The following is a 26,318-nucleotide window of genomic DNA, read 5'->3' on the forward strand; positions in this document are numbered from 1 at the left end:
GACCGCGGTCAGTCCTTTATGGAACGTTTTTTTGAGCCCATTGCAAACTCCTCGTCGTCCGAAATCACTACCTTCAAAACAAATTTCCAAGCCTACGGTAAAGTAATTTCAGGATAAGAAACTTCAACCTCCACCTTCAAGCATCTCATTTGTCGTCTCAAAAATTTTTTAAAAATGTATTGCAGTATCAGTATTTTTGTATTTGTATTTCTGCCCTCCCTAAAATGTATTCCTGTATTTGTATTTCCAAATACTTTTTGCCCCTTTTTAAAATGTATTTCCGATACGTATCGCGATACACTTTTACAGATATATCTCAGTATCAGTATTTTAGCTACTATTTTAATGTATCCCAGTATTTGTATTTCCAAATACATTTTTGAGTATTTCTGCCCAACCCTGTTTGATGGTCCCGATAGATTTCTTTAGAAATAAAAGACAACCCCCCGACGTCTCCCTAGCGTGGCTGACGCACACGTCATACCTCGCTTCAAAAAGCCGTACCATGTTCTCCGTCGGGGCCTGGCCTTCCATTTTCGTCTCCTGAACCGCGACTATATCCAGGTCATTCTCGATAAACAAGCGGTTCACCTGGTATTGGCGACGCCTGGCACAAAAGCCGCGCTCGTTTAACGTGCCCACCCGTAAAGATCGTTCAAGGTTCATGAACGGTTAAAAGGGAGGCTAGACGGAGAACAAGGTGGGCTCGGAAAGAAAAGGCGCTTGCGCAAAGAAAAGCCAATGGAAACAAAATCACGGTTGACACTTGCACTGACGTTTAGGCCCGAAAAGACTCACAGGGAGTCCTTCCTGCGACGATCGTCTGGCGGGACACGCGGCTTCGCCACGACCCGAAACTTCTTGATTCCTGGCACAGGCAATCCGCTGGCGGCCGTTCCAACCGTTGAAGCTGGTGCTGGCGCAGGGTCCCTCAGTAGCTTAAGAATGTAGTCAATGTCTGTGTCCTGCCACTCTTCCACTCCGGACTCGCTGTTTTGCCCACCGGGATGGCCGGGCTTCGTTGCCGATGGACCGCATCCGGAAATTGGTGGCTCATGGTGCAGGCGCTCCTTAGTGTCGTCGCTGGGCGTGACTTGCGGTTCGGATTTCTCCTCGGGGTTGCGCACGAAGGACGCTGCGTCAGGGTTGCCGTCGTCGTTGGGCGTGGGCGTACCACTAGGCTCCGTCGATGGCAGGCTGACGGGCGATGACCCTCCGACGGCTTCCTCTGCCTCCGCGTCGTCCATGACGTAGTCGGTGTTGTCCTCCGACTTGCGGTCACGGGCGATAGACGCGTAGGTTTTGACGCAGTCTTCTGCTGCGTGGCCGTACCGGTGGCAGTCCGTACAGCGAGGGACGCGGCAATCTCGCCGGATGTGGCCCGTACGCCTGCACCTAAGGCACAGTGGGGCCCGTCTTTGCACAACGACGAGGACCTTGCAGCCTTCTAGGCGAATTTCGTGGGGGAGGCTGTCGACGGTACAACCGTCCTTGAGAGTCAGGCGTACCGTTTGGGTGTTTGACTCGACCGCCTCGAAACCCTTTTCCCTAAAGAGGTCTCGTGCTATGTCAGTCACTTTGCCGTACCGTTCCATCTCCTTTTGTACGTGACAGCTCGGCACGTCATATGGCACCCAGTGCAGCTTGAGCCTGACGAGCGATAACGTTGGCAGGGTCCATTACGAGGCACCGCCCCCCTTTTACGGTTAGTCCTTTGGCGTCCACTAACCTCTGCTTTGCTGCAAGCGAAGCCAGCCGTAGCATCCAGACATGGTTCATCTGGTGCGGTCCCGCCGACACCAGATCTTTCAGCACTTGCAGCCGCAGCAGTTCGTCGCGGAAGTCTTGAATCCGGTATGGCCGGCCCTTCACGTCAATGTGCAGAATCACACAGTTCATGGCGATGTATCCGTTCGGCAGGGGAGGCAAAATAATTTTGTACTCGTCAGGGTTTCCAGTGGCAGAACAAGCAGAAGTACCACGGCCAGAAGCGGCCGCTGTCACCGCTCGTATACGGAGCTCATGATACATATGTCCCTTCGCTTCGGCTGCCGGAAGTGGAATCGCTCGGCCATCCTGACGCTGACACTTGGCCAATTTTTTGACAGTCGTACACAGTGTCTCTAAAGAAATAAAAAAAAAGAATAATGTGCTCTTGTGAGGATACAGGAGCAAAAGTTTATGTCAGAAGTGGGATTCGAACCCACGCCCGGATGTCCGGACTGCGACCTGAACGCAGCGCCTTAGACCGCTCGGCCATCCTGACGCTGCTTCGTAGCTATTTCTTTGACAGTCTACACAGTGTCTCTAAAGAAATAAAAAAAAGAATAATGTGTTCTTGTGAGGATAAAGGAGCAAAAGTTTGTCAGAAGTGGGATTCGAATCCACGCCCGGAAGACCGGACTGCGACCTGAACGCAGCGCCTTAGACCGCTTGGCCATCCTGACGCTGCTTTTTGGCCATTTATTTGTCAGTCTACACAGTGTCTCTAAAGAAATTAATAATAATAATAATAATAATAATAATGATAATAATAATAATAATAATAATAATAATAATAATATGCTCTTGGTGGAGGATACAGGAGAAAAAGCTTCTGTCAGATGTGGGATTCGAACCCACGCCCGGAAGACCGCACTGGACCTGAACTTACACATCTCGGCCTTAGACAGCTCGGCCTTTCTTTTGCCAGCTTGGCGTTTTTATTTTAGTATTGGGGGCTATTTACATTCGAAAATGTGAGTGATTTCGACACAACTTACAGCAACAATTATTTAGATGACATGAAACAAACTGCAGCTCAACAGATCAGCGTGACGGCAGCCCTCTAGGGGTTGCTTGCGGTCTGCAAAGTCCTTACTTTACTAGAGATTGTAATCTCTCCCAGTGCTCCGTTTCCTCAAGAGAGGTTTCTTTGATGATTGATGACGTATACTTGAAACCATCTAGAAAGTGGCGCCACGCCGAATTTCCGCGTTCACGCACCAATGTACGATCGGTGCGCGAGTTCCATAACGCATGCAGACCGATCAGAGTGACAAGTTCGTGACACCTGCTTTGTTGCTGATCAAGAGTGACAAGAAACTTCATGCTGTGCCATGTTGGGTACAGCTCAATCCTTAAAGTTGCGCGTAGCTGCGCCCAAAAGAGTTAGGTATTAGAACAATACAAGAATGTGTGTTGCAACGTCTCAGGGACAGGACAGATAGCAGAGTTCACGCCCCAGGGTAAATAAAAACCCTTTTGTTCCTCTCATGTTTTAACCACCAGGACGTCCGTATGGAAGCTCACAAAAAAGTCCCTTATGCCTGGGCGAACAGGGTAAACGCTTAACCTTTTAAACACGTCCGATCTTTCGGCGTCAGGGAACATTTGGCGATACATTGGAGGTGGCATTACGAGGTCTAGGGTATCCCAATAAGACGTCTTCTCTTTACTTTGTTTAGATATTCCCATGAGAACCGTTCTTCGAAAAACCTGATCGCATCTCTGATCTCTTTGTAGTAGCGAAGCGTCGAGCACTTCTTTGGAGCGCCATCTGTCTATTTCATCCAGGGGGCAAGGTAGTGTTCACCAAGCTCTCGGAACGCCGCCACTAGCGCGGTAGTTTTGTCTCGGTTTCGGAAAGCAAGAAACCGTTGCACTTTTAGTTTTATTTCTAAGCTTACTAATCCGAGTCCTCCTTTTTGTCTATACTTATGAAAAGGTTGCTCCGGCGCATTTTTTCGAAACCAGAACCCCAGACAAACGTTGCGCAGGATCTACGTACTTTCTGTACATCGAGCTGCTACACGGCACCGCTTGCACTGAATACCAAACGGTTGAGAAAACACTGCATTGCTGACATACGCTCTAATCAAAAGTGATACGTACCTCCCCCGTTATTCTGGAAGCTTAGCCCTCAACGTGTTCAAATGTATGCCATCTACGCCTTTCCTGAGCTGCGTGCTAAGTGGTTGGAGATGTATGTTGACCACGCTATACCCAAGAATAGTTCTGTCTTGGATGCCCATGGTCCCAGCCAGGTCCCGACCGATTTCGTTGGGTTTATTTTCGCTCCTGAAACGTCACAAAACTGTCTGACATGCTCTGCTGCCTTCCTCACCTCCCCTTGCGATTGGCCAATCAGTGTCACATCATCTGTGTACGCCAACAGTTTACCTGACTTTGAGCTTAGGCAAGCTTCCCTTATGCTGTGGTCATTTAAGATTGCTTTGCACAGTGGTTCAAGGTGAATTGGGCAACTTGCCGTACGGACGACTTGACGAGAAGGCTACACGACCTGCGCTAGTAGACAAAGAGTCTTGTACTTCCTCAACCATATTTTAAGAAAATTCACTAAAAACTCTCCCGTTCCGCAGTGCTGTAGTACGGAGAATAAGAAAGTATGATTTACTCTGTCGAATGCTTTTTTTAAGTCTTTTGCGGGACGGCCGTGGGACGTTCCATGGCTTCCACCGTTTCTGTTATAACTTTCATTGTGTGTAAGTTAACGAATATTGATTTGTTTTTGAAGCCATACGTTTGATGATTTCCAGCCAGGATTCGGTAAGTTGTTTCCAGGCGTTTTGCTAAAATTTTTGCCTGGATCTTACAATCTGTTGTTAACAGGCTTATCGGCCTAAACTCTTAACTACTTACAATGGAGCCCCTACAGTTCCGTTTTGAAATTAGTACCGTCACTGCCTGTCTCATGGAAGGCGGAAGGAGCTTTCTTTTATACACGTCTCCGTAAACTTGCGTTAAAATGGGGACTAGTTCTTCTGAAAAGGTTTTGTAAAAAGCTGCGCCCAGACCGTCTACACCCGGCGATTTGTTCGGTGTTAGCTCTTTAATTGCACTTCGTACTTCTGACTCGCTGATAGGCCTGTTCAGGAGTTCAGTTATTGTCTCTGGTACCTGGGGCATGATATCCAGCACTCCTTTCATTGCTCGCCCGTTGAGGTTCTTCTGCTTACCAAAAATGCTACTTAAAAAGGTGACCAGCTCTCGTTCTATTCCGGGGGGGGGGGGGGGGGGGGTCGGAGATGATGTTCCCTTTACTTTGAATTTGATTAATTTGGTTGCGGCAGGCGCGTTCGCGCTCACGCGTTTTAAAGATTTTCGTGGGGTCTTCAGAACGCCCTAGCGTCCCTAATCGTGATCTGACCACTCCTCCGCGATACTCCTCCTCCAGTATTCTGAGCAGTTGGGATTTACATTCTCGGCGCTCCTACCTACAGTCACCCGTGACCAAGGGACCGAACGGGTCCCGAAACGTCGGGTTTATGTGTTTTTTTAATACAACTTTGGTTATAGTCCGCAAAAAACTATGTCATTCTCGAATATCAGCTGTAAACACACCGGGCGTCATATTTTCTTCTCAAATTAGAGTTTGCAGCGCCTTTGTCACGTCCCTCTTAACGGCCTTCCTTTCCCAAGACTTTCCTGGCAAAAGGCTTCAATGCACATTTCTATCTCTTCTTTCAGCAGTTCCCACCGTACGGCAGTTGTGTTGTTTCCTTCCCCTTTATCTGTGATAAGTTTCCTAACTGCGCGCTGCAGCCCCTCCTCGTTGAGAGCATTTTCGTTTAGCTTCCAACTTTTCCAGCATGAGTCGTGGTTTGGCTTTTCTTTTACCTTTCTTATCTGCGCCGCAACTATGGCATGATCGGAGAAAGCTAACGGCTTGACCTGATAGCTTGCCGTATGTACTGCTAAGCGACTCGAAGCATATATTCGGTCCAGGCGCGAGTGACAATCGCCTTGCCAATGAGTGTAGCCGGGAGAAGGTGCTTCTACAAATTCCGTTAAGTCTTGTAAATCAAAGTTTCGGATTAGCTTCTTTAGTTCCGTCAGACTGGAATTCTGTCGGAGTCCCTTCGAGGAGTCGTTTGCTCGCGTGACGCAGTTGAAATCTCCTCCGAGTATCGTCTGCGCCGGGGTGTTCATGTATTCTCTGCATGCGCTGATTGAAAAATAGTTTCCTTTCTACTGCGAGATTCGGCGCATCCACAGAAATTAATCGTAATGCTTTATTATTGTAAACCACATCTACCCGGCGAATTCTCCCCCCACTCTGATCTGTCTCCCATTCCGGAAACAGCTCAATTCCGCTTCGCTTGCGAATTAGTATCGCCGTGCCTGCACATGTGAAATTGCATGGGTATAACGAAATTCAAACTGGTTTTCGAATAATAGAACAGCCTGCTTTACATGTTCGGTGGTTAATATAGTTTCTTGTAGCAAGGCCACCTGAACTCTTTCCGCTAAAAGCGTGTTGAGTAGCCATTGCATCCTTTTTTGGGCTATCAAGCTAACGCAATTAAGCGTAATTATTTTTAAACTGAATTTTGCAAACTTTTAGTGCCTTCTTGGCCACCCTTCTAACATGTGGCATTACACCCAACTAACCACCACGCGCTTATAACATGCAGGAGAGGGCAAATAAAGCGAACCTATGCAGAGTCTTTCTGCCGGAGGGCGTCCACCAGGATTCAAGGGCTTAGGGTTGTATCGAAAACGTTTCTGGCTTGGCTGCTTCATCTTGAGGCGCTGTTCGTGCAGCCTTTGGCCTTCCTCCTCTGTGCTGGCCCAATCCTTTTTTTCCGATGGCTCCAAGTTGGCACGGTCGTTATTGTCCGGCGTAGCTTGCATCTCCGTCTCGGTGCCCCCGTCGTCGCCGTTGGGCTCATCCTCCTGACGTGGTGACGCAGCCTTGGCGGAAGCGCTGACTTCTGTGCTGCCGCCGTTTACGTCTGCCTTTGAGGTAGCCGATAACAATGGGTAGTCTTGGAGCGTGGGAGGCGTAGCAGGCGCGGTACCTTCAGTGGCAGCCCTGTTGAAGGTCTTGGCTTGGTGAAGTTACCACTAGCCGACAGTGTACCGCGAGTGGCAGTTTCCACTTCTTCCTCGTCCACAAGATGCTCGGACTCGTCGATGCCGCCCCTGCCGTCTGTGACCGTTGCATAAGTCCTGACGCAGTCGTCCTTTTCATGGCCAAAGCGTCGACACAGGTCGCATTGTGGCGTCTTGCAATCACCTCGCACGTGTCCAGTCCTTCGACATCGCAGACACATTGGGGCGCGCCCGGGCGCAACGACGAGCACCGAGCCGTGTGGAACACGCAGCTGGTGTGGGAGCCTAACCAAAGTGACTCCTTTGAGCTTGAAACTTACCACTCTGGTGGTTGATTCAACTCCCTGGAATCCCTCTTCCTGCCAGCCTCCTCGAGTGACGTCCTCGACCCTGCCATATTGCTCGAGAGCTCTCCGGATGGTGTCGTTCGGTACGTCGCACGGCACCCAGTGCAGTTTTAACCGCACCTCGGCCTTGTTAGGGCTAGCACCAGACATCGCTTACCCTTGACTCGTAGTTCTTGTGCGTCTTGCATCTTCTGCTTTGAAGCCAGCGAGTGGAAGCTAGCAATCCAGACGTGGTTCACGTGGTAAGAGCCGAATGACTTGGGGTCTTGAAGGATTCCGATGCTCTGGAGCTCTGACTTGAAATCATCAATCTTGTATGGCCTTCCCGATACATCACAGTGCAAAAAAATAAAAAAAAATTGATGCGCACGACGTTGGTACCGGTTGGCAGGGCGGCAGAATAATGCTATAGTCCTGGGGAATATCAGTCGTAGCAAAACCACTACCCGAAAGGGCCGTTGTCACAGCTCCGCTGGAGGCAGCCATCCGTGCGGCGAGCACCGGAAGCCGAATGGACCGCTCGGCCATCCTGACGGTGTTTCTTGTCCTTTTTTCGATAGTCTACTCTCTGTCTCTAAATAACTAAAAAAAAAAAAAAAGACGCGGAAAAACATTGTGACCAATCAATGGGTTCTCATGAGGATACTGGAGCAAAAGATCATGTCAGAAGTGGGATTCGAACCCACGCCTGGAAGACCAGACTGCGACCTGAACGCAGCGCCTTAGACCGCTCGGCCATCCTGACTTTTTATTTCTTTATTGCAAGAAAGCAGTGGGTACAAATTCCATATAAAAATTCACTGCAGCACACTTGGCAGCGCACATTAAAATTCCCGCATCTCGAGAAGAGGGCCACACACGCTCAGCCACTCGGGCTTGGGCTCGCAGGCCGAAAAAGCGCTCTCAACACGCTTCACGAGGTTGAAAAAATAAAACCGAACTTCTTTCGTAGTTGCGTCGGCATGTCTCACTGCCATACGTGATTGCCATATGCCGAAAAGTCCCCCCCCCCCCCAAAAAAAAAAAAAAAAAAAAAAAAAAAAACATGTCATGCGGTACATTGTCATCGTTCCTCACGTCCAAAAAACGTATGCACAGTGGGCTAATGGAGAACTGTTTCTTTAGCGTGCATTAAACCCCCCCCCCCCCCCCCCAAAAAAAAAAAAAAAGCTTTCTAACAGAAAATAAATGCTTAGACTTGAGGAAGAAAACGAGAAGGGACGGACAAACACAAACTTCTCGTTTTCTTCCTCAAGTTTAATTAGCCATACCAACCCGCTCGTTCTGTCCAAAAATAAATGCATGTTCAATGGTCTCCGGTTCTTTGCATAAAGGACAGTCAACAAACCAGGTTATTTCTAACCTCTTTTCTCTTAGCCACGCCTTTATGGGTAAAGTGTTACTGTGCAATTTACAAAAGAAAGTTTTCGCCGAAGGGGGTATATGCACATGCGCTTCACTCACTCAAATAAACTGACAAGCAAGTCACGCTTTAGTTTTTTCTTGCTTACAACCAAGAGGTAATCTAAAGAAAAACGCGCATTAAAAAAAAATACTGCGTCGACAACTTCTTTCTGGAAACCAACGAGTCTCATTGGCTCGCCGTCACACGAATATACAAGAGAGAATGGAAGATGCGGCGCCAGTTTTACTTGGATAAATGTACGTATGAATGGGTGCTCGTGATCGCGCAAAAAGCAGAAACGGGGCACAACTTGCCTTACAAACAAAGGCGACAACCCCAACCCACCATCGCGTATATATGGTGAAACAAATTGCCACGTCTCATTGGTTCCCAACACGAGCTCCAGATGAACTTTGCAAAAACTGCATGTAACTTCTGTACATTTACGCGCGCACAATGAATGGCCTGCAGGACATACCACACTTTATAAATCAAAAACACGTTGCCAGACCGTCGCATTAGGAAAAATCGACAGATTACGCCTCTTCCAGCAAGAAGCGCGTTAGTCGAGGCCGGTGGCGACGCCCGACCAATATTGTTTGCTCTCTCGGTAACAGTTGAGAGGCACGTTACGCTGTCCCCCCCCCCCCCCCCCCCCCCACACCCTCGTACACCGAAGACGTCGTGACCCACGCCCCATGCCAAAAGCCTCGACACTCTGACCAATTTACGGCAGCCCCTGTAGCCTCTCAAAACCTATTGGCCAAAGCCACCGCAGCACTCACGCTCCTCCTGTCGCTACGAAAGACAGCCACGTCGTCGGCGTAGCTCATGACTTTCACTTCCACGTCTCCAAGCAGGAAACCGCTACACAGTTCACTGTTCAAAACGCTCAGACAAAATAGCTCCTGGTACAAATGAATAAAGAATAAGGTGGCAAGGGGCATCCTTGTCTGACAGAGCAACGAACGTTTTTCACATCGGTTAACTCCTTGTTAACGATGAGCCGGGTTGTGCAATATTTATATGCCCCCCCCCCCCCACACACACATTCTGGCCCCCTCCAAGATAACTGAGCCAACATTGGCTCGCTCTAAAACATCAAAGAGTACATCGTGTTTAACGCGATCAAATGCTTTATCGAAGTCGATCTCAATTATGGCGGCCTTGCCCGTTTCCGTTATCACACACCTCCAAAACAGTGCGAGCTACGTGAATGTTTGTTGTGATGGAGCGGCCCTGAATCCCCCAGGTCTGGTGCTCCTCGATTAGTTGGCGGGCTACGCCTTGAAACCGACGCGCTAAGATTTTCGCGAAGTTTTACGTTGCACAACGTTATCGGCCGGTAACCTGTTACTTTACGTAGCTTATCGTCGTCGTCACGTTTTGGGATAAGCACGGTGTGCGCTCGCCCGAAAGAATGCGGCAGCGTTTTACGTTCGTACGCTAGGGAAAACACTCGTAACAAAACAACGCCTGCTGAGTTTTTGAACTTTTGTATAACTCCTCCCCATAAACCATCTGGCCCCGGCGTTTTTGCTTTGGGCAAATTGTCGATGGCCCAATGCACCTCCTCTATAGAAATGGGTTCTTCGAGCCTTTTCTCCTATAGTTGCCGAAATAAAACAGCGATCCGTTCTTAACATAGCTGTAACAGAAGCCGACACGTACAGTCATGTAATCGCGCGTGTGAGGACGCCTGGAAATGTGTGAAACGAATCTCTAACATTTCGTTTCTCACAGTACCGGCGTACACCAAATCAAAATCATCGATCAAATCACTTAACACCGTAGCACTCCTATCTGTGCGTTGCCGAGACGGCGATCTGTCCGCTGTTTGGATAACACAATTGAAATCCCACACAATGCGACTATTCTATCACGCCCTACAAAACGGCGCAAGCCGTAAAAAAAGGCAAGACGGTCCTTCACCGTACTGGGAGCATATTTATCGGCACGCGAAGCGGCTCTGTTTACCAACACGGCCGGAAGGCCGCGCATGCGCAGAATCTATGTGGGCAAAAGCGGCCAGGCTCTACGTGTTTTCGCCATTGCGTTGGGTGGCATGCGCTCGCTGTTGACATTGTACTATCGGGGAAAAATGAAATGCGAACAGAGGAGCCCGTGGCTCGCGGTACAGGCTGCGCCGCCTGGAAGTGAGTATAGGGGCGAGGGTGCGTGGCCTACTCCTATGCGTTCACGCCCCTCGCTCGGCGCTCCCCAAGTTTCGGCAGTGCGCCTCTTAGTACGCTGAAAGCTATCACCGCTATCTTTGCAGGCTCAGCGCATGCGGTGCAAAGAAGCTCGCCGCACTCGCCGAGCAGGAAAAGATAGCGGTGACAGCTTTCAGCGCACTGAGAGGCGCACTGCCGAAGCTGGGGGAGCGCCAATCGAGGCGCGTGAACACATCGAAGTAGGCCACGCACCCTCGCTCCTAGGCTCACTTCCAGGCGGCGCAGCCTGTACCGCGAGCCACGCGCTCCTCTGTTCGCATTTCATTTTTTCCCGATAGTACGTGCAAAGCTGGGTATGAGCTATTTTCATTGAACATAATGCCTCTTCTGTGCCTTGCTTTGGCGAAAAAGCTTTTCCGCGGCACCACAGATCAGATCGTGCCACCTTCGGCCGCGACGTGCCTACCACGCCCAGTCTCCCTTACGCGTTGGTCGAGGATCGTTTACTGGGTACAACGTCCGGGTTTTATTGGGGGTTTACGTTAGTTTATTGCCTCAGCCAACTACCTCCGTATGGACGACGCTAAATGAATTATTTTGACTACAGTTCGAATCCTGTGGTGCAGGTAGTGTGTCGTAGACAATAGGCGAAAATCGAATCTCATGCAGATTAAAAGGTTTTGTTTCACATTTTATGCAGGCTGACTGAGGTCTGCACTCACGTTGCTGTAGTCCTGTACGCTGTGGAGTCCACAGTTCGAGCAAACACGGATGGGGCCTGTTTCACATCAAATCCTGTGAAACGCCAAAGGAAGGAATTTTGCAATTTTTGGACCTTTCGCTTTCCCTGCTACCCAATCACCTGTGCTGGACCTTTTCCCCTCGTTCCCGGAAAGGCATCCTAAACTACACGTCCTTTCACTCCAAAGTCGTTAAAAGGGGTATAGCTATGTCATGCCTTACAATCGCCTTAAATAAGTCTTGTTTTCATACCCTCCAATGTAATTTTGAAGCTCAAATTGAGAGGCTGACATCCTCGGGCTTTCCAATGCAGGCGCTGACTGAGGTAGTGGGAACACTGGCCAAGAGAGTGAAGGGAGCTCAAAAACCTAAGCCTACTTTTGACAAAAAAAGAATTGCGGTCGTCCCGTATAAGCATATAATTTCCCACACCCTTAAAAAAGGTGGCTAACCGGTACGGGCTCCCTTTAGTAATGTCAGCCCCCCAAAAATGGCTCAAATTTGTCAAAAAGATTATGCTAAGCTAAACAATTAAAAAAAAAAAAAACATATGTGCCACAAGAACCACTCCCACTTTTATGTGCCCTGCTCCCTAAGTGTAGTATTTAGTATCCCCCTTTCATGTGGTAAAAGCTACGTTGGACAGACCGGATGGTGTGTGAACGACCGGCTACGAGAGCACAATCTCTCTTTAAAGTCTACGGTGGGGGGCCATCTACCCCTGGACTGTAAATCCTGTAATTCTAGCGAAAACCAAGATAATAGGCAGGTACCGAGAAAAACACACCAGAGAAATTTTTGAAGCCTTTATTATCCTAAGCATGGGCGAGCGATGTGTTAGCTTTCCGTCTGTTTCATTAACAGAAGAGGAAATTGCCTTCTTAAAATCTTTTTCGTGTGAATAATTTTACGTGTCCCCCGCGAGCCCTCGGGCCTGTGGTCCCTCGTGCCTTTGTGGCCAACGCTCGAGCGGATTCCGCGTTCTGTACCACTTTCTTTTCCTCTTTCGTTTATACATGAGTTGTAAGTGTGCGCTTGTCCGTCGTCTACGTGTGCGCAACAGCTACTATGTTCACATCAAATCCCTGTCCCTGGAATGCGAACATGACCAAGAAGGTCAAGTTTATTGATCCTTTTAAAGCTAAAATGTTAATCTCAGACAGCACATCATTTTGCACGTCTTAGGCACAGATGGTGCCACTGGACGAAATCAACATGAGCAAACCTGGGGAGCCGGCCAGACGTATTTACAAGGAACCAGACCATGTTTCCGCAGCTTACGTGCCTAGAGACGAGGCACTGTTCCGGAGGCTCCAGGGGATCAATCCTCAAGCTGCCGTACTTCGTTCTATTCCAAAATTGAATGCCGAGGACACGGATTCTGCCTTCGAGGACGAAGAAACGTAGAGCTTGTTGCGGTGTAACGTTTTTTCATTGTTGAAGGGCAAAACTATGCAAATTGACCAAAAATGAGAACATACATGTCATTGCGGACGTGATGTGCAAAGGCTGAACTCACAAGCATATCTCACTACTAAATGTTCTACAAATATTGCGCGTAACAAAAATGCTGATTATTGATTTCAGATAAAGATAGTAGGCAGATGCATTAATTTTAGCACGCAACATGTTTCTTGGTAAACAGGTACGATCTACGAAAAACGTAATTGTGATACAATAAGTGACACAGCGATTACTCTACTTGTCAACATTTGTTCCTGATCACTCCTCAGGGGCAACTTGAATTCGATTGCTCGAAGTGCTGATAGCGGTTTACGAAGACTGGTGAAATCCTTTTGCCGAAGCAGGTGTGGACGTTGTGAGACATTTTTATGTGCAAGTGCGGCAACTACGCCTAATTTATTCGTGCCAACCCGAATTACCTGAAGGCAGTTGTTTAGCACTAATGCATGGCTGGCACGGTACGTCACACAGAGGACGTGATTGTCTCGTGGGTGACGTCAGTGCAGTCCGCGGCGAAATCTTGAAGGCCAGGAGGGGTCCGTTCATGCAGCTTTACCGCGCTGGAGGTGGGAGAACTGCACTGCTTTCGGATGCAATGGGAGAGCTTCGAGAAGATCTAATGTCCGCTTTTGTCGCACGCTGCCTGTAGTGAAAATATTTTGTCCCAAGACTCAAGGGTTGTCCACAGCTGGACTGTGCGAATGAACCACAATCGCAGAACTAGGTTGCAGCAAAGAAATCACCAAAGTATCGAGATCCTCACGTCCGTCACTCAAGTCTGCAGGAGAAATAACAAATATATTGCCAATTGACTACGCTTTTCTGTGATTTGTGGGGATCTGCTAACTAGCGCGTTGCTTCAGGTATTAAGGCACATAACTGCACTGCCCTCGCCCATAGAACCCGAAACCAGTTTCTGATCGTCTGAAGTGAAGACCTATCCATCATCCTCGACAGTCGCATAATCTATTGGAAGCAGTCTGCATCGTACATTACTAACACAAAAATAGTAGACTTAAACGTGATCGCGTCAGGGGTGCTGCATTCAAGATGGCTGTTGGAGATTCATCTGTGTTTACATTTCTATCATCCTCACTTCTGGGTAAAGAGACTCGCATATTGTGTGTACATACCACATGATGTAAAGGTGATCCACACCTTGTTCTTTTGAGCCTCGTGACAAATAAAAAAGCAGGTCCAATCAACGTGGCGGAGTATCATTTTGCAATGACAACTGGTCCGCAGCCCTGCCTCAAAACAACAATTGGCTTACACCAAGCTTGCATTTCACAGGACAACGCAGCCCCCCACCACTCTAAAAATGACCAGGGAACGACAGGGGGCTAGTTGGGCCATTGAATCTTTCTACATCAGCTAATCATGCAGGAGAGTTCACTCCGAAAAACACCGTTGCGTGTGCGAAGATACGCTTAGCTAGGTCTTGCATTGTGATCTTGTCGGAATCGCCAGCAACAAGTTTCGCTGCCTTCTCTTCTTTAGCTGCTTGAAGTGGGATATTCCATTCTTGTTCTGCACTCTCCTCCGTCAATCTGTGTCTCACAACCTTGTCGAGACCACACAGCAGTGGAATGGACAGGGGCAAGCTTTTGCCGCACATGCTGATACTACGGCCACCTTCTCACGTGTTATTGTCAGTTGAGCACTTCAACTTTTGCACAGAAAGGAACGAAGCAAAATTTTCATCCTACGTACCCGTACTAGCTTCTATCTCTGCCTCCAAATGCATGCGACGTACATCCACCCGATGGTTGTCAAGATGGGGCGATGCACTTGAATTTAGAAGGGTGGTCAGCTGGGCTAGTTGGTACGGGTTACACATGATTAAAATCATCGAACAACGTTAGTAAACTGTTGAAGAAAACAGAAGACAGGATAAAGGCTGAAACTCACAGCTCAAAATATCATCCATAGAGAAGAAAAAAATGCATCGTGAGTTTCAATGTCTTTCCTGTCTTCTGTTTTCTTCAACAGTTTCCTAAGTTCGCTGATTTTAATCATGTGTCACCCTAATTTACTAGAGAAAATGCTGGGGAAATGTGAAAATCTCCATCCCATGAAGCGACGTGCCATGTATATTGACATAACTGCACTTTGTGGGCAGGCTTGATGTGAGCATTGAAAACGAAATGAATAAGAGGCAACAAGATTGGTAGCGATATAATTATTACATAATTAGGCCAGCGTGTGCTTACAACATTGGTCGTCTGTGCAGCTGGATCTAGTTTAGCGAAAAGACAATGAGTGTGCAGGCGGCTGGTGGATGTTCATCACGTTGTAGATTACCCGAGGTAGCGGAAAAAAAAGGTAGAAACATTTTTAATTAAAGAGAGGACAAGAAACTGCTTAAAATTAAATGTAAAATTAAAAGCCAGTACTGTCATATTCTTATGTCTAGATACCTAGGACGACTCTAGGACACTCTGGAATCATCGAATCTAATTCAACTCAAGACGATTTAATAAAATTAATGTGAATTAGTTCTCAGAAGGGTAAGTGGCATATTACTAAAATTTTCTCTGTTTAATTGTTTCAGGAATGCAGTGAAGTCCGGCTGGACGAAGGACACTCTGCCTGCGTACCTCTTCGTTCCACTATCTGAAGTCAAGAGGATTGAAAAGGGACCAGACAGCAGGCCAGCTGCTTTCTTTGGAAAGAGGCGCGCTACGGACGGCTGACTGCTTCAGTCATGTTCAGGGTGTGTCAGCATTTTCACTTGATTTATTGTCACTTGAGAAACGTATCATTTTGCTCTGTCATGTTTCAGTGACTTTACCTCTTCGTCTGTATTGCATAGATGGGGCAGCACTGGAGTCACAGTGCTAACATTTCATGCATAGCACTGTAGTGTAAACTAATAAGGTCACAACAGTGAACTGTTTAAAATATTTTTAAGTGTGTGACAGCCACACAGTTGCGCCGTACTGACACCTTGTGACTGTGACCTCTTTTCTGGTGCTGAGGCATTGTTTGTCTATGGATAGCAAACTGGCGGATTCAGCACCAGGTGGTTCCCTCCCCAGGAGAATTTGGGGAGTCGTCCGTAGGCTGCGTTGTTTTGTCGCATGAAGTCCCAATATTCCCTAGTCATCTAGCAATAGTGAACAAAGCAACATTAGACCAATATAAACAGATTGCTGCTTTATTAGTCTCTACAGGGTAGTATTACAAAACACTCTCTATGAAGCATAACAAAGTAACTAGCAGCTTTCAAAGCAAAGCAGGGAATTTTTTTTTTTTTTTTTATGTAATACGAAACAAACCTCGGTGACATTTGTTTGTCATTGTGGTGTCTTCTTGACCAGAGACAAACCGCCATACACCTTTGAAGCCGTGTCCGAGGGACTTCTAGGTACTGTTTGGTTTGTAAACACCTAGAAACATTCTTGCTTGAGTCCTGATACTTTTCAATCCTACCTGATGCTTTACAGCCCTACATCATAGACTATTTCCAAAGGATGCCACAGTGACGTCTGACAAGTTCACTCAGAACACAGCTAAGGTTGCAATGCCTGCCATTACAACACTATTTTTACCAATGCTTTGTTCTAGTGGTTATTTTCTTGCTCGTTCAAAAGGATCTAATTTAATAAAACTGTGATTGTTATTTAAGATCAGAACGCTCCAGCCATAGACAAATCCCAAAAGCCTCTTGGACTGTGTCCTCCAGAGAAGACCCGAGTCTGCACCGAAGGGATGCGGTGGGGCAGGGACAACGAGCCAAATGCCAAGCGGGAGTAAAGGCTGTTCATGGAGAGGAACCACAACGATTTCAAGCTAGAGGACATTGGTTTCGTCGTTGATACTCGGGTAAGTGCCCCACTTTTCGGTCATTTCTCAATGCACCACTGAAGAGCTTCCAAAAACATTACACAATGTTTTAGAGGCTAATCCCGGTCAGTTCCACAAATTTTGGGAATACGAGTGATTACCATGTCAGAACTACTATTAAACGCTTCTATTTGATTCGCTTTTCGAAAAGCTAAATAGTTTTCTTGAAAACCTTGTTTAAACGAAAATCAGAAAGCGAAACCGAAACTTTGCCCGCTGCGGGCAACATCGGTCCCGCTCGTCACATTACAGAATATCAAGTGGTAAGGAGTGCTGCGTCGGCTACGTCATCAACCCTCCACACCTTTTATTTCTCTCGCCTTTGCGCACCGCGTCTCAAAAAGTAGGAAACGAAAAAAACAATTCTTCACATTTGTGACATTTCCCGCAGGGTTGGCGTGTCCACACAGTGGCGTCGATTGCACTGTTCCGCGCGCCGCCTACTAGATTACGCAGATTTGATAACTGTAGCCGCTCAGACTTAGTTGGCTGGTTTAATAAACATTTAGGCAGAATTATGTCGTAATACTAGACGTGTAGGATTTTCGGATGACGCGACGTAGGATTGCATTGTTTTCTCAACATTGAAATTGATGTGAAGTTGTCCTTTAAGCCCCATATTATGCTCGCATTAGTTATGTTGCCTTCTATGAAGGTGCAGTATGATGTTCAAGAACAGCACTAATTAGGAGAGCATGTTTAGACAGCTCAAAATAGTAAAGTGCTGCTTAAAACTGTATTTATTTCTTTACTGGCAGTTGCAACAAAGAGAATCGGCAACAAGAATGCCTTCCAAAAAATGTTGTGTTTGTACTGCGTTTCAAGCAGCGCAAAACTTTACATATCTATCAATGCGCACCTGTTATGGCATGCCACAACTGTGGGCTGCTCACAACACGTCCACACAGTGTCCACACCTGTTGTGGGCGTATGCTTTCTTGTTGGTAGACAGCGTGTTGATCCATACCTTCCCAAATCAGGCATGCAAAGTCACAGCTCTTTGAGAACAGATGAGTACCATTTACAAAAAGATGCGGTTACTTCAGTTTAAAGGAACTTGCTGCAAATAGATTTCTGAGCATTCGCTCAAGTGGCGCAATTTTCGCAGGACTCTTTCATTGGTGCCTCAACAGATGGGATTTGGAGCTGCTCCTGCCATGGTGTGGGTATCCTGGAGGTGAAGTGTCCAGCGGTCTTTAAGGAACCAGGCACGACTATCACAAGGTCGGACTGCCTCAATGACAACCTCGAGCTCCTTACCTTCCATAAGTACTACACTCAGCTGCAGACCCAGCTGCATGTGTGCCGCAAGAGTGTGGCCCATTTTGTTGTCTGGGGGCCGGACGAGCTCCACGTGCAGCAAGTAGCTTATGAAAAAGCTTTATTTGCTCCAATCCTCAACAAGGCGCGACAGTTCTGGGCAAAACACATTGCTCCAGAACTCGTGTAATTGCCACACTCTGGGATTGTAGCATAAAATAGCTATGGGCACTGTGCAATCGCTCTGAACGACTTGAAAATTATATTGGCTTGTCACTGTGTGCCGTTCTGTTCTAGAACAAGACTGAGTGTTGCATTTATGGAGCGATTGTGGTTCAAGGGTCAGTCTTTAAGAATGACAGCACATGTGGCGGATTGAGGCAAGCAGCTGAGTGCATCAACCTCTACTTACGGACGGTCTACAGTCAAATGATTATCGTGATTTGAATACTTTTAATACCGCAACTGAGAATTTTTAGTAAGGATCAAGTAAGCCCACACCGTTTCACTCAGTGCAATTTGGTTTGAGGTAAACTTCTAGGAAAATGATCTTGCCAAAAGGCAAACGGAGCATCCTGCGTGATGTTTGGTCCCCCCGTTTGTGTACCAGTCGATCGGTAGATAGAATGACTGTCATGATATTTACTGCAATGTTAGGCATGCGTTTCTCTACCCATCACAATACCCAACAGTGCTTGACTCACCAAAGGCAGACAGTACGATACCTGTTCCATGCTTCCCGTAAATATCACACTGGTTTTCATTTACAATGAAACCTAGTTGTCTAGAACATTCACGTCTTTACACATGCTTTTGTTCACTGCTTCCTTGGAAAACTTTGTGATGTTGCCTTATGCTGCGTACTCCAGCAACAAGCAATCCAAGACGTCGCGATGTCTAAACGAGTACACAGGAATCATATATTAATAGACAGTGTTGTAACAATTTTGAACAAATTTCAAAATGTGACTGCTTTGTAACATTTTATTTCATGAAACTTCATAGCAGTAACATTTTAAATTAAATAAAGCTATAGTGACAGTAAAGTGCAGCTTAAAAGCACGAATAAAGAAATGCAGGGCTGCTTTTTCGGGCGGCGGAGAAAAGCTCACCGGAGAAAAGATCACCGGAGATAAGCTCACCGGAGAAAAGCTTACCGCAAAACCGGCAGATGAGGAGAAAAACTCACCGATTTTGTTTTTAACTTAGGGGATTCCGTGCCAAACCTGCCAATTTAACACAATTCGCATTCGTCACTTCATTTAACATATGTCCTCGTTTTTGTAATATTCTTGAAGTTCATTGGACATATTTACTCATTCCTCAAAAATTTCTAATCACCCATTCTGTATTTAAATGAAGCCACAAGTATAAAATCAGAACATCGTACACCGGTAAAAAAGACAGCAATTTATTGACAGCTGACAGTACGCCGTCGGTAGCTCTGTCAGATGAAAAGGTTTGTTCTTTGCGAGCTAATATGAACCGTTTCAGCTCCGAATATTGTGCACTGCCTAATAGGAAAAAAGGCGTTGGTTGATTTAATCAGTGTTCGCCACATGTTTTCTTTCTATTAATTTCACTAACAAACCTTTAGTTGCGAGAACAGCTTCGTCTTGTCGTGTTTGTTGTCTTCACTCAGTCGCCGTCATTTGAGCGGTTTTCATCATGCATCACGTTTGCCAACTCGCCCAATTATCTCCTTTACATAATACGTGTTCTTATATAGTTCACGAGTAACAACAATGCCCTTGTGCGGCTCTGAAGGTCATGGGTGGCTCACCGTAGAAGAAGCCCTATCCCACAAAGGCAACGTGCGGATCGCCAGCACGAACGGCTAGAAAACGTGCATATCCGTGGAAGAAAGAAGCCTCGATATCCTACTGACTGTTTTATCCTTTTTTCAAAAGTTAACAAAAGCTTCAAAGAGAATTTCAAGCAGCGCGTTGTTGCGCATCCACTTCCGGATATTCGGCATTTGCAGTTTTGATTTTTAGGCTTTAGGCAGACATTATTAAGTTTTCAACTTTTTCCTGTTCTTCAAGTTCATAATGTTTTCAGTTAGGCTTTCGTTGCCTAGAGAGCAGGCCACAAAAAACCCTCGCCCGCAATTATTATTTTGGGAGCAGTATACACAATAAGCTTAACAAATATTACAAAAAATTAGATTTTCTGTTTTACAAAGCTGACAAATTTTAATGATAAATTGATATATGTTACGCATGATTCAACAGCTTTTATATAAATAGAAGATAAAAAAATCGGTGAGCCTTTCTCCGCATACGCTCAATGGCCGGTGAGCTTTTCTCCGCATCCGCCAGTTTTGCGGTGAGCTTTTCTCCGGTGAGCTTTTCTCCGGGATTCGCTTTTTCCGCTAGCGACCGAGTCCTCTTTGCAACCTTTTATGACCGCTTGCAACAAAATACAAGAAATAGCTTTCCTACCGAAGTAGGCAAACTTTCCTAGCTTCCCTTGCAGCATCGACGAGTGGGTTAGTTGGTAGTTAATTATAAAAAGCTTTCCTCTCACTACGCGAACACGCCGCCATGTTTTTTTGTTTTTTTTTTGTCGTCCTTCAACGTCTGTGTCAACGTTGGTGTGTGTGCGGCGATTTAGCGCAGGAGTGTGAATTTAGGATGCGTCTGACTATTCAAGGTTACTACAAGATGACGTTCATCAATGAGCGACTAAAATTGTCAGTAGCGTTTTCTACTTTTTGAGACTATTCATTGCCTGCTAGAATGGTAACTAGGCCTAGTTGATCTGCGGAGACGAGGTGGAAGCGGGCGTCGATACCGTGGCTAGGGGCGCGATGGATGGTATTTTTTGTGTTCTCATTTCCAATCTCCTAAATTTGGTGCTATTAACTCGTCATGGTTGCTCGGTTAAGCTAGCTATTACTATGATTGCAGTAAGAAATATTCGTTCAATGCTGTTTGTCTGCCTCTCTCTCTGCTCTGTGATCGCGTGTCATTCGCCAAACCACGGTCCCTCGATTGTGCTGTCAGTAATGTGCGACGGAGTGTTTGAGGGGCAGTGGCAAAACATTCCGCATGTGTTGAAAAACTTATGTGCCGATTGTTATAGGCTATTCTAATTTCACCGAAGATTCAATTAGTCCAGCCTGTAGTGTGACCTATTAAAGAATCAACTTTTGGAATTACATATTGGAAGCTTTAATAAAGAAACGCCACAAATGAGGCTCTATCTTTATTGAAGTGTGTCCGCTGTTGACCTTTATTTAAGTAGATTGGAACGAAAACTGCGGCTGGGTACACTACCATTTTTACAGGATTGCTATCGTACTGCTGACACAAAAATCGCCCTTTGAAAAGGGCAACACGCGTTGCGGAACACAGTTTGCGGCTTGTTTTGTCCACTAAAAGCTGTGGAGCAACCGAGCGGACGTCCAACTAGTTGACCGTCTCGTGATGAACATGCGTTGACATCACCAGCGTGCTTCGTCTGTGTCGGAGGAAACGAGTTAGAGGCTTCTTGCGCCTCCTTAGCTCCCCCAAAGGCCCCTATGCACATCTGCATTTGAGCGCGGTGCGTTCCGCAGCAGCAAATGGATGCATTGCGTTGCGAAGAGCGCACGCACCAAGCTTGTACACACAGTTGCGTTGACACGCAGTCAACCGCAGTCAAGAGCCAAAAAGAATGCGCTATCGTCGCTAGCGGCACACCAATAGTAAGGGACACCCACGGCAATATAGCGGCGTCCAGCGACGACGTAGAAGTGTTCGATCTTGGGACATTCCCACAGGGTTCCCCGACATTTTGCCGAGCTTGAACCATCGCAGCCTCGGAAAAAGCAGTCTCCACCGCTCCTCCAAACGAAAAAGCAAGTACTGCGAGAGGAGAACCGGATAAGCCTCACCGAGTGGCGCGAGCGAACACGTGACCCTCTTCTCCTCTCTCGGCTTCTGATTGGTCGAACGCACCGCAATGCTTTGGAAAGTTGAGCGGCACTCTACTCCCTTGCGTCTTGCTACTGAGCGTTGTGGGAAGGCGCGTGTCGCACCGCAAGCAACCGCTCCTGGCCGCAAGGACGCCGCAATGCACTCAAACGCGTTCAAATGCGAATGTGTGTATGCCTTAAGGCGCGTTGCGCATCTTGATGTCAGTGGCTTTAAGAGGACTCGGTCGCTAGTGTGTGAACCAGCGTTTAGTAGTATCTTACAAGCAAGGAAGTTGTCGAGGTTTACATAAAAAATACTGCAAGCTTTCGCAGTTTTAACCTGATAAGGGGTGTCTTCACGTCAACGGAGGTCGCATGTTTGTCAGAGCTGCACAGATTTTAAAAACGCTGGTTGCATAGCGAAGCAAGCTTACAGGGAGCCTGTCCCTCAAGATACGGTAGACCTTCATTCTGCCGATGGCACGTTTGACATAAATTCGTATACTAGATATCTGTCGCGCCTCCTCAGCCTCTTTAGCAGGAAGCTGCTTCTTACCACGAGTTAGTACTGATACCACAAGACGAGCACCGCGCCTGGCCACACCCTCTTTAATGAGAAATCCTCGATCTGCGAGAATAACATCGCCATCTGTGAGCTTATTAAGAAATCCCGGTGACTGAATGAGTTTGTCGGATGCTCGCCCGCCCCAGCATTTCGACACAAAGCTCACAGCGCCAGTTGGCGTTATCCCAATAAAAAATTTGCCGTGTTTGTTCCTTTGTAGTGCGAGTAGGTTTCTCATCTTGCATCAAATGCCAGTGGCCTTTTGATGCGACTCTCCGTACAGTCAGTGATTGCTCGGCAGTGTGGATACCGCCTTCTGACCAGTGTGGGGAATGTCCGGGACGTATCGTCTTTTGTGGGCCAGATTATAAAGCGCTTCAACTGCGAGCTAAGGACAGGAATGTTCACTTTCATTATTTTGCCAACAGTGGTCTCTGATAACCCAAACCTGTAGCCAAGGTCCGCATTCAAGAACGGTAAACTCAGTTTCATAAGCACAATGAGCACAACATCGCCCAATGTGCTGCCCTTTGGAACATAGGCTGGAGCTCTTTCTAACAAAGCTACAATAAAAAAATGTAGGGAGGTTCGGCAGCCCAGTGTAAAACGTGACAGAAAGGTGCCCCAGTTGCCGTCCAGGCTTCGTCGGTGGCACAACAGGCTCCGCTGGCTTCTCCTTCAGGATGACGACGTCCTTCTGCAGTCTTAAAACTTCTGCCTCCAGGCTCTACACACTCTTCTGAACAGCCTTGAACTGTGATTCTGAAGCCAAAACAGTATGTAAATAAATACTCTTCGATATAAATTGACTGCTTCCACTAAACCTTCTGCTTACGCTTACTTTCGCATTGCCTTGGGTTTTACCAGAGTGGTTAAAAAGAACATTTAAAAAAAGTGTCTTAAGGAACTTCGAGAAGTCAGAATGTCTTGTTTTAGTAGTAGATTTTTAAACAGCTGGTCTAATTGGTCCATTTTAACCTAGCCACATTTCCTGGAAAATGTTGAAAGCTGCTTGCTCACCCGAATTCAATGAGTACAAGCCAGATATTGTGGCAAACACAAATTGCTTTTCAAGAAACATAATTTGAGTTTGGGGTCCATGGTCTACGAATTGTGAATAAAATAAGCATGACTACTTTATGTTTCCATCAAAGTTCGAGAAATAAAGGATTGTGTATGACTCTCACAGAATTGCATGTCATCTTGGTTTTGTTGGCACACTTATAATGCGAATGTAGCATGGTACAAGTACCAGGAGGTTCGTCTGTGTTGATGTGTGCTGAGGTGCTGGAGGGGTGCTGTGAGAGGCAACTAAACACCGTACGGGTTAGAAATTTGAAAACAGCAAAACATTAATGGACACAAAGTTTGCTTATCAACGAAATTAAATAGTTGGGTGAAACTCAATGTAAAGTAACGAAGGATTTTGTTAGAAATAAGTAAGATTTGTTTTAGAAAAGTCTATCTTTCTACAGTTGCGTCGGCATCGTTTTTCTCTCTGCCTATGTTTGCGTCCACATTTTTGGGCGTTTGCTCGCAGACGCGCAGCAGGGGGTGGTGAGAGCGTGAACGGGGAGTCGTCTTGTTCTCTCAAGCGCTGGGGGCTTCGAGCAGCCGCGGGGCTCGACAGAGAAGAGTCGCACCACGGTAGTTAACAAACGTATGGGGTTTCAGTTGGGGCGCCGGAACACCCCTGTCTTGGGCTTCTGTCCGCACTTGTGGCTTTTAAGCGGGTGTGCTTGTGTCCGGTGTATTTCGCCGCTTAGTGTAGAAAACTTCGCTTTTAGTCGACGCAATAACTTAACTTGGTGGCGCCAGCCAGACGGCTGAGAAAGCATGTGGTTACTCTACAGAGAATTTGGGTTTGACCGTTGAAGTGTCGGAGGGGGGTCACGTTGACAGCTCGCTGGTCATTGGGTAAGAGTGTATCACGTGACAATGGGCAAATTTGAAGTGATTGGCCCGTCTCTGGAGAGAAAGGAGGCCCCTACGATTCTATAAAAGGGATGTCGAGATGATTCTCGGGGATTCGGCTTTTGAGATCAGGCATATTTGGCTCTTGAGACTGGGGGACTAAAGTATAGGTGGTACCCCTCTGCCCCCGCGGAAAGTTGACAGGCGCAGTCGACACAATCTTGCTGACTTTCTGCGACGGGCGGTGAGCGAAAACGACGGCATTAACGGAGGTCGGCGGTGCGTTTCTGGACTCTATGCGACAAGTGTTTCGTCTGCTGGATTGCGGACAAGGGTCCCGTCTGCTGGACTGCGGACAAGGGTCCCGTCTGCTGGGCTGCGGACAAGGGTCGCTCCTGCCGGAGCGCGGACCGTGGCAATATCTACGTAAGAAGCCCGGGGGGGGGGGGGGGTACAGTTACCCGTAAAAGTCGTCTGCTGGACTGCGGACAAGGCTCGCTCCTGCCGGAGTGAGGACCGTGGCAATATCTACGCGAGAAGTCCGGGGGGTACAGTTACCCAAAAGGAGTGGTGGCAGCTGACAGGTGATCCTGGGCGTCATCTACGTCGGAGAACAGCACGACCTGTGGCTTCACCTGCGGACCGGCGAAGCATCTTCAGCGAGCGGCGCCAGAATATCGGGGCAAGCCTCAAGAGGAGAGACGAGATCGTCGCTGCAGTGCTGAACTTCGTTGTGGTGCCGGAAAATTGTGCGTTTTTTTTTTTGTGTGTGATTTTTTTTTTTTTTTGGTGAACTGAGAAGGAACCGAGGCTTTCAGACGACGGGCACGATCGCCAGGCCGAGTGGGGACACTGCGGCAAGTGGGTGGCGGCGACTGGAGGAGCACTAATTGGATGTCGCCAGGCAACAGTGGGTGAGTTCCTTTCCCGTTTTCTCCGAGGTTCACCATGACCAGAGAGAGCGTTGGCTCGCGGACCTGCTGCAGCGTTTGCGAGCTCTTTGGAACGCGCACGGTTGGAGCAAAGATTCAAGTATAAATTACGTAAAGCAAATTTTGTTTTTTCTGCTGGCTTTTTGTATTTGCTTGCCTGCAGCCACATTTAATTTTTTTCTTCTTCTGTATAAATACTGGTCATGGTGGAATCTGGAACGTGCGGGTTTGGGTCTCACCGGGCTTTTTTTTTCTTTTTTTTTTTTTCTATGTCGCCCAACAGGTCTTTCGCGAGGGGTATAGCCTCTTTGTTGTTTTTGTTTTTGTATGCTACGCGTCTGTCTCGGAAAGGGGAACAGATGTTGCGCGAACAGCAAGTGTACTTGCAACAATCTTGGTGGGGATGTGTTAAGTAATGAAGGATTTTGTTAGAAATAAGTAAGATTTGTTTTAGAAAAGTCTATCTTTCTACAGTTGCGTCGGCATCGCTTTTTATCTGCCTATGTTTGTGTCCACATTTTTGGGCGTTTGCTCGCCGACCCGCGGCAGGGGGTGGTGAGAGCGTGAACGGGGAGTCGTCTTGTTCTCTCAAGCGCGGTGGGCCTCGAGAAGCCGCGGGGCTCGATACAGAAGAGTCGGACCCGGTAGTTAACAAACGGATTGGGTTTCAGTTGGGGCGCCGGAACACCCCTGTCTTGGGCTTCTGTCCGCACTTGTGGCTTTTAAGCGGGTATGCTTGTGTCTGGCGTATTTCGCCGCTTAGTGTAGAAAACTTCGCTTTAAGTCGACGCAATACCTTAATTTGGTGCCGCCAGCCAGACGGCTGAGAAAGCATGTGGTTACTCTACAGAGAATTTGGGTTTGACCGTTGAAGTGTCGGAGGGGGGTCATGTTGACAGCTCGCTGGTGATTAGGTAAGAGTGCACCAC

The 26,318-nt window shown here is 47.3% G+C and overlaps 3 non-coding genes and 1 pseudogene across 3 annotated transcripts; all 4 read right to left on the reverse strand.

The window, feature by feature from the left end:
* Positions 1-2,182: 2,182 nt before the first annotated feature.
* On the reverse strand, positions 2,183-2,266 carry Trnal-cag. The gene has a single exon. It is a non-coding gene; the product is annotated as a tRNA-Leu (tRNA).
* A 97-nt stretch (positions 2,267-2,363) lies between these two features.
* Positions 2,364-2,447, reverse strand: Trnal-cag. The gene has a single exon. It is a non-coding gene; the product is annotated as a tRNA-Leu (tRNA).
* A 409-nt stretch (positions 2,448-2,856) lies between these two features.
* LOC120839608 lies at positions 2,857-3,396 on the reverse strand (annotated as a pseudogene).
* A 4,449-nt stretch (positions 3,397-7,845) lies between these two features.
* On the reverse strand, positions 7,846-7,929 carry Trnal-cag. Its single transcript has one exon. It is a non-coding gene; the product is annotated as a tRNA-Leu (tRNA).
* Between the last annotated feature and the right edge of the window lie 18,389 nt (positions 7,930-26,318).

This window comes from Ixodes scapularis, unplaced genomic scaffold (genome assembly GCF_016920785.2).
Source record: "Ixodes scapularis isolate PalLabHiFi unplaced genomic scaffold, ASM1692078v2 PGA_scaffold6__148_contigs__length_123643588, whole genome shotgun sequence".
Taxonomy (NCBI): Eukaryota; Metazoa; Arthropoda; class Arachnida; order Ixodida; family Ixodidae; genus Ixodes; species Ixodes scapularis.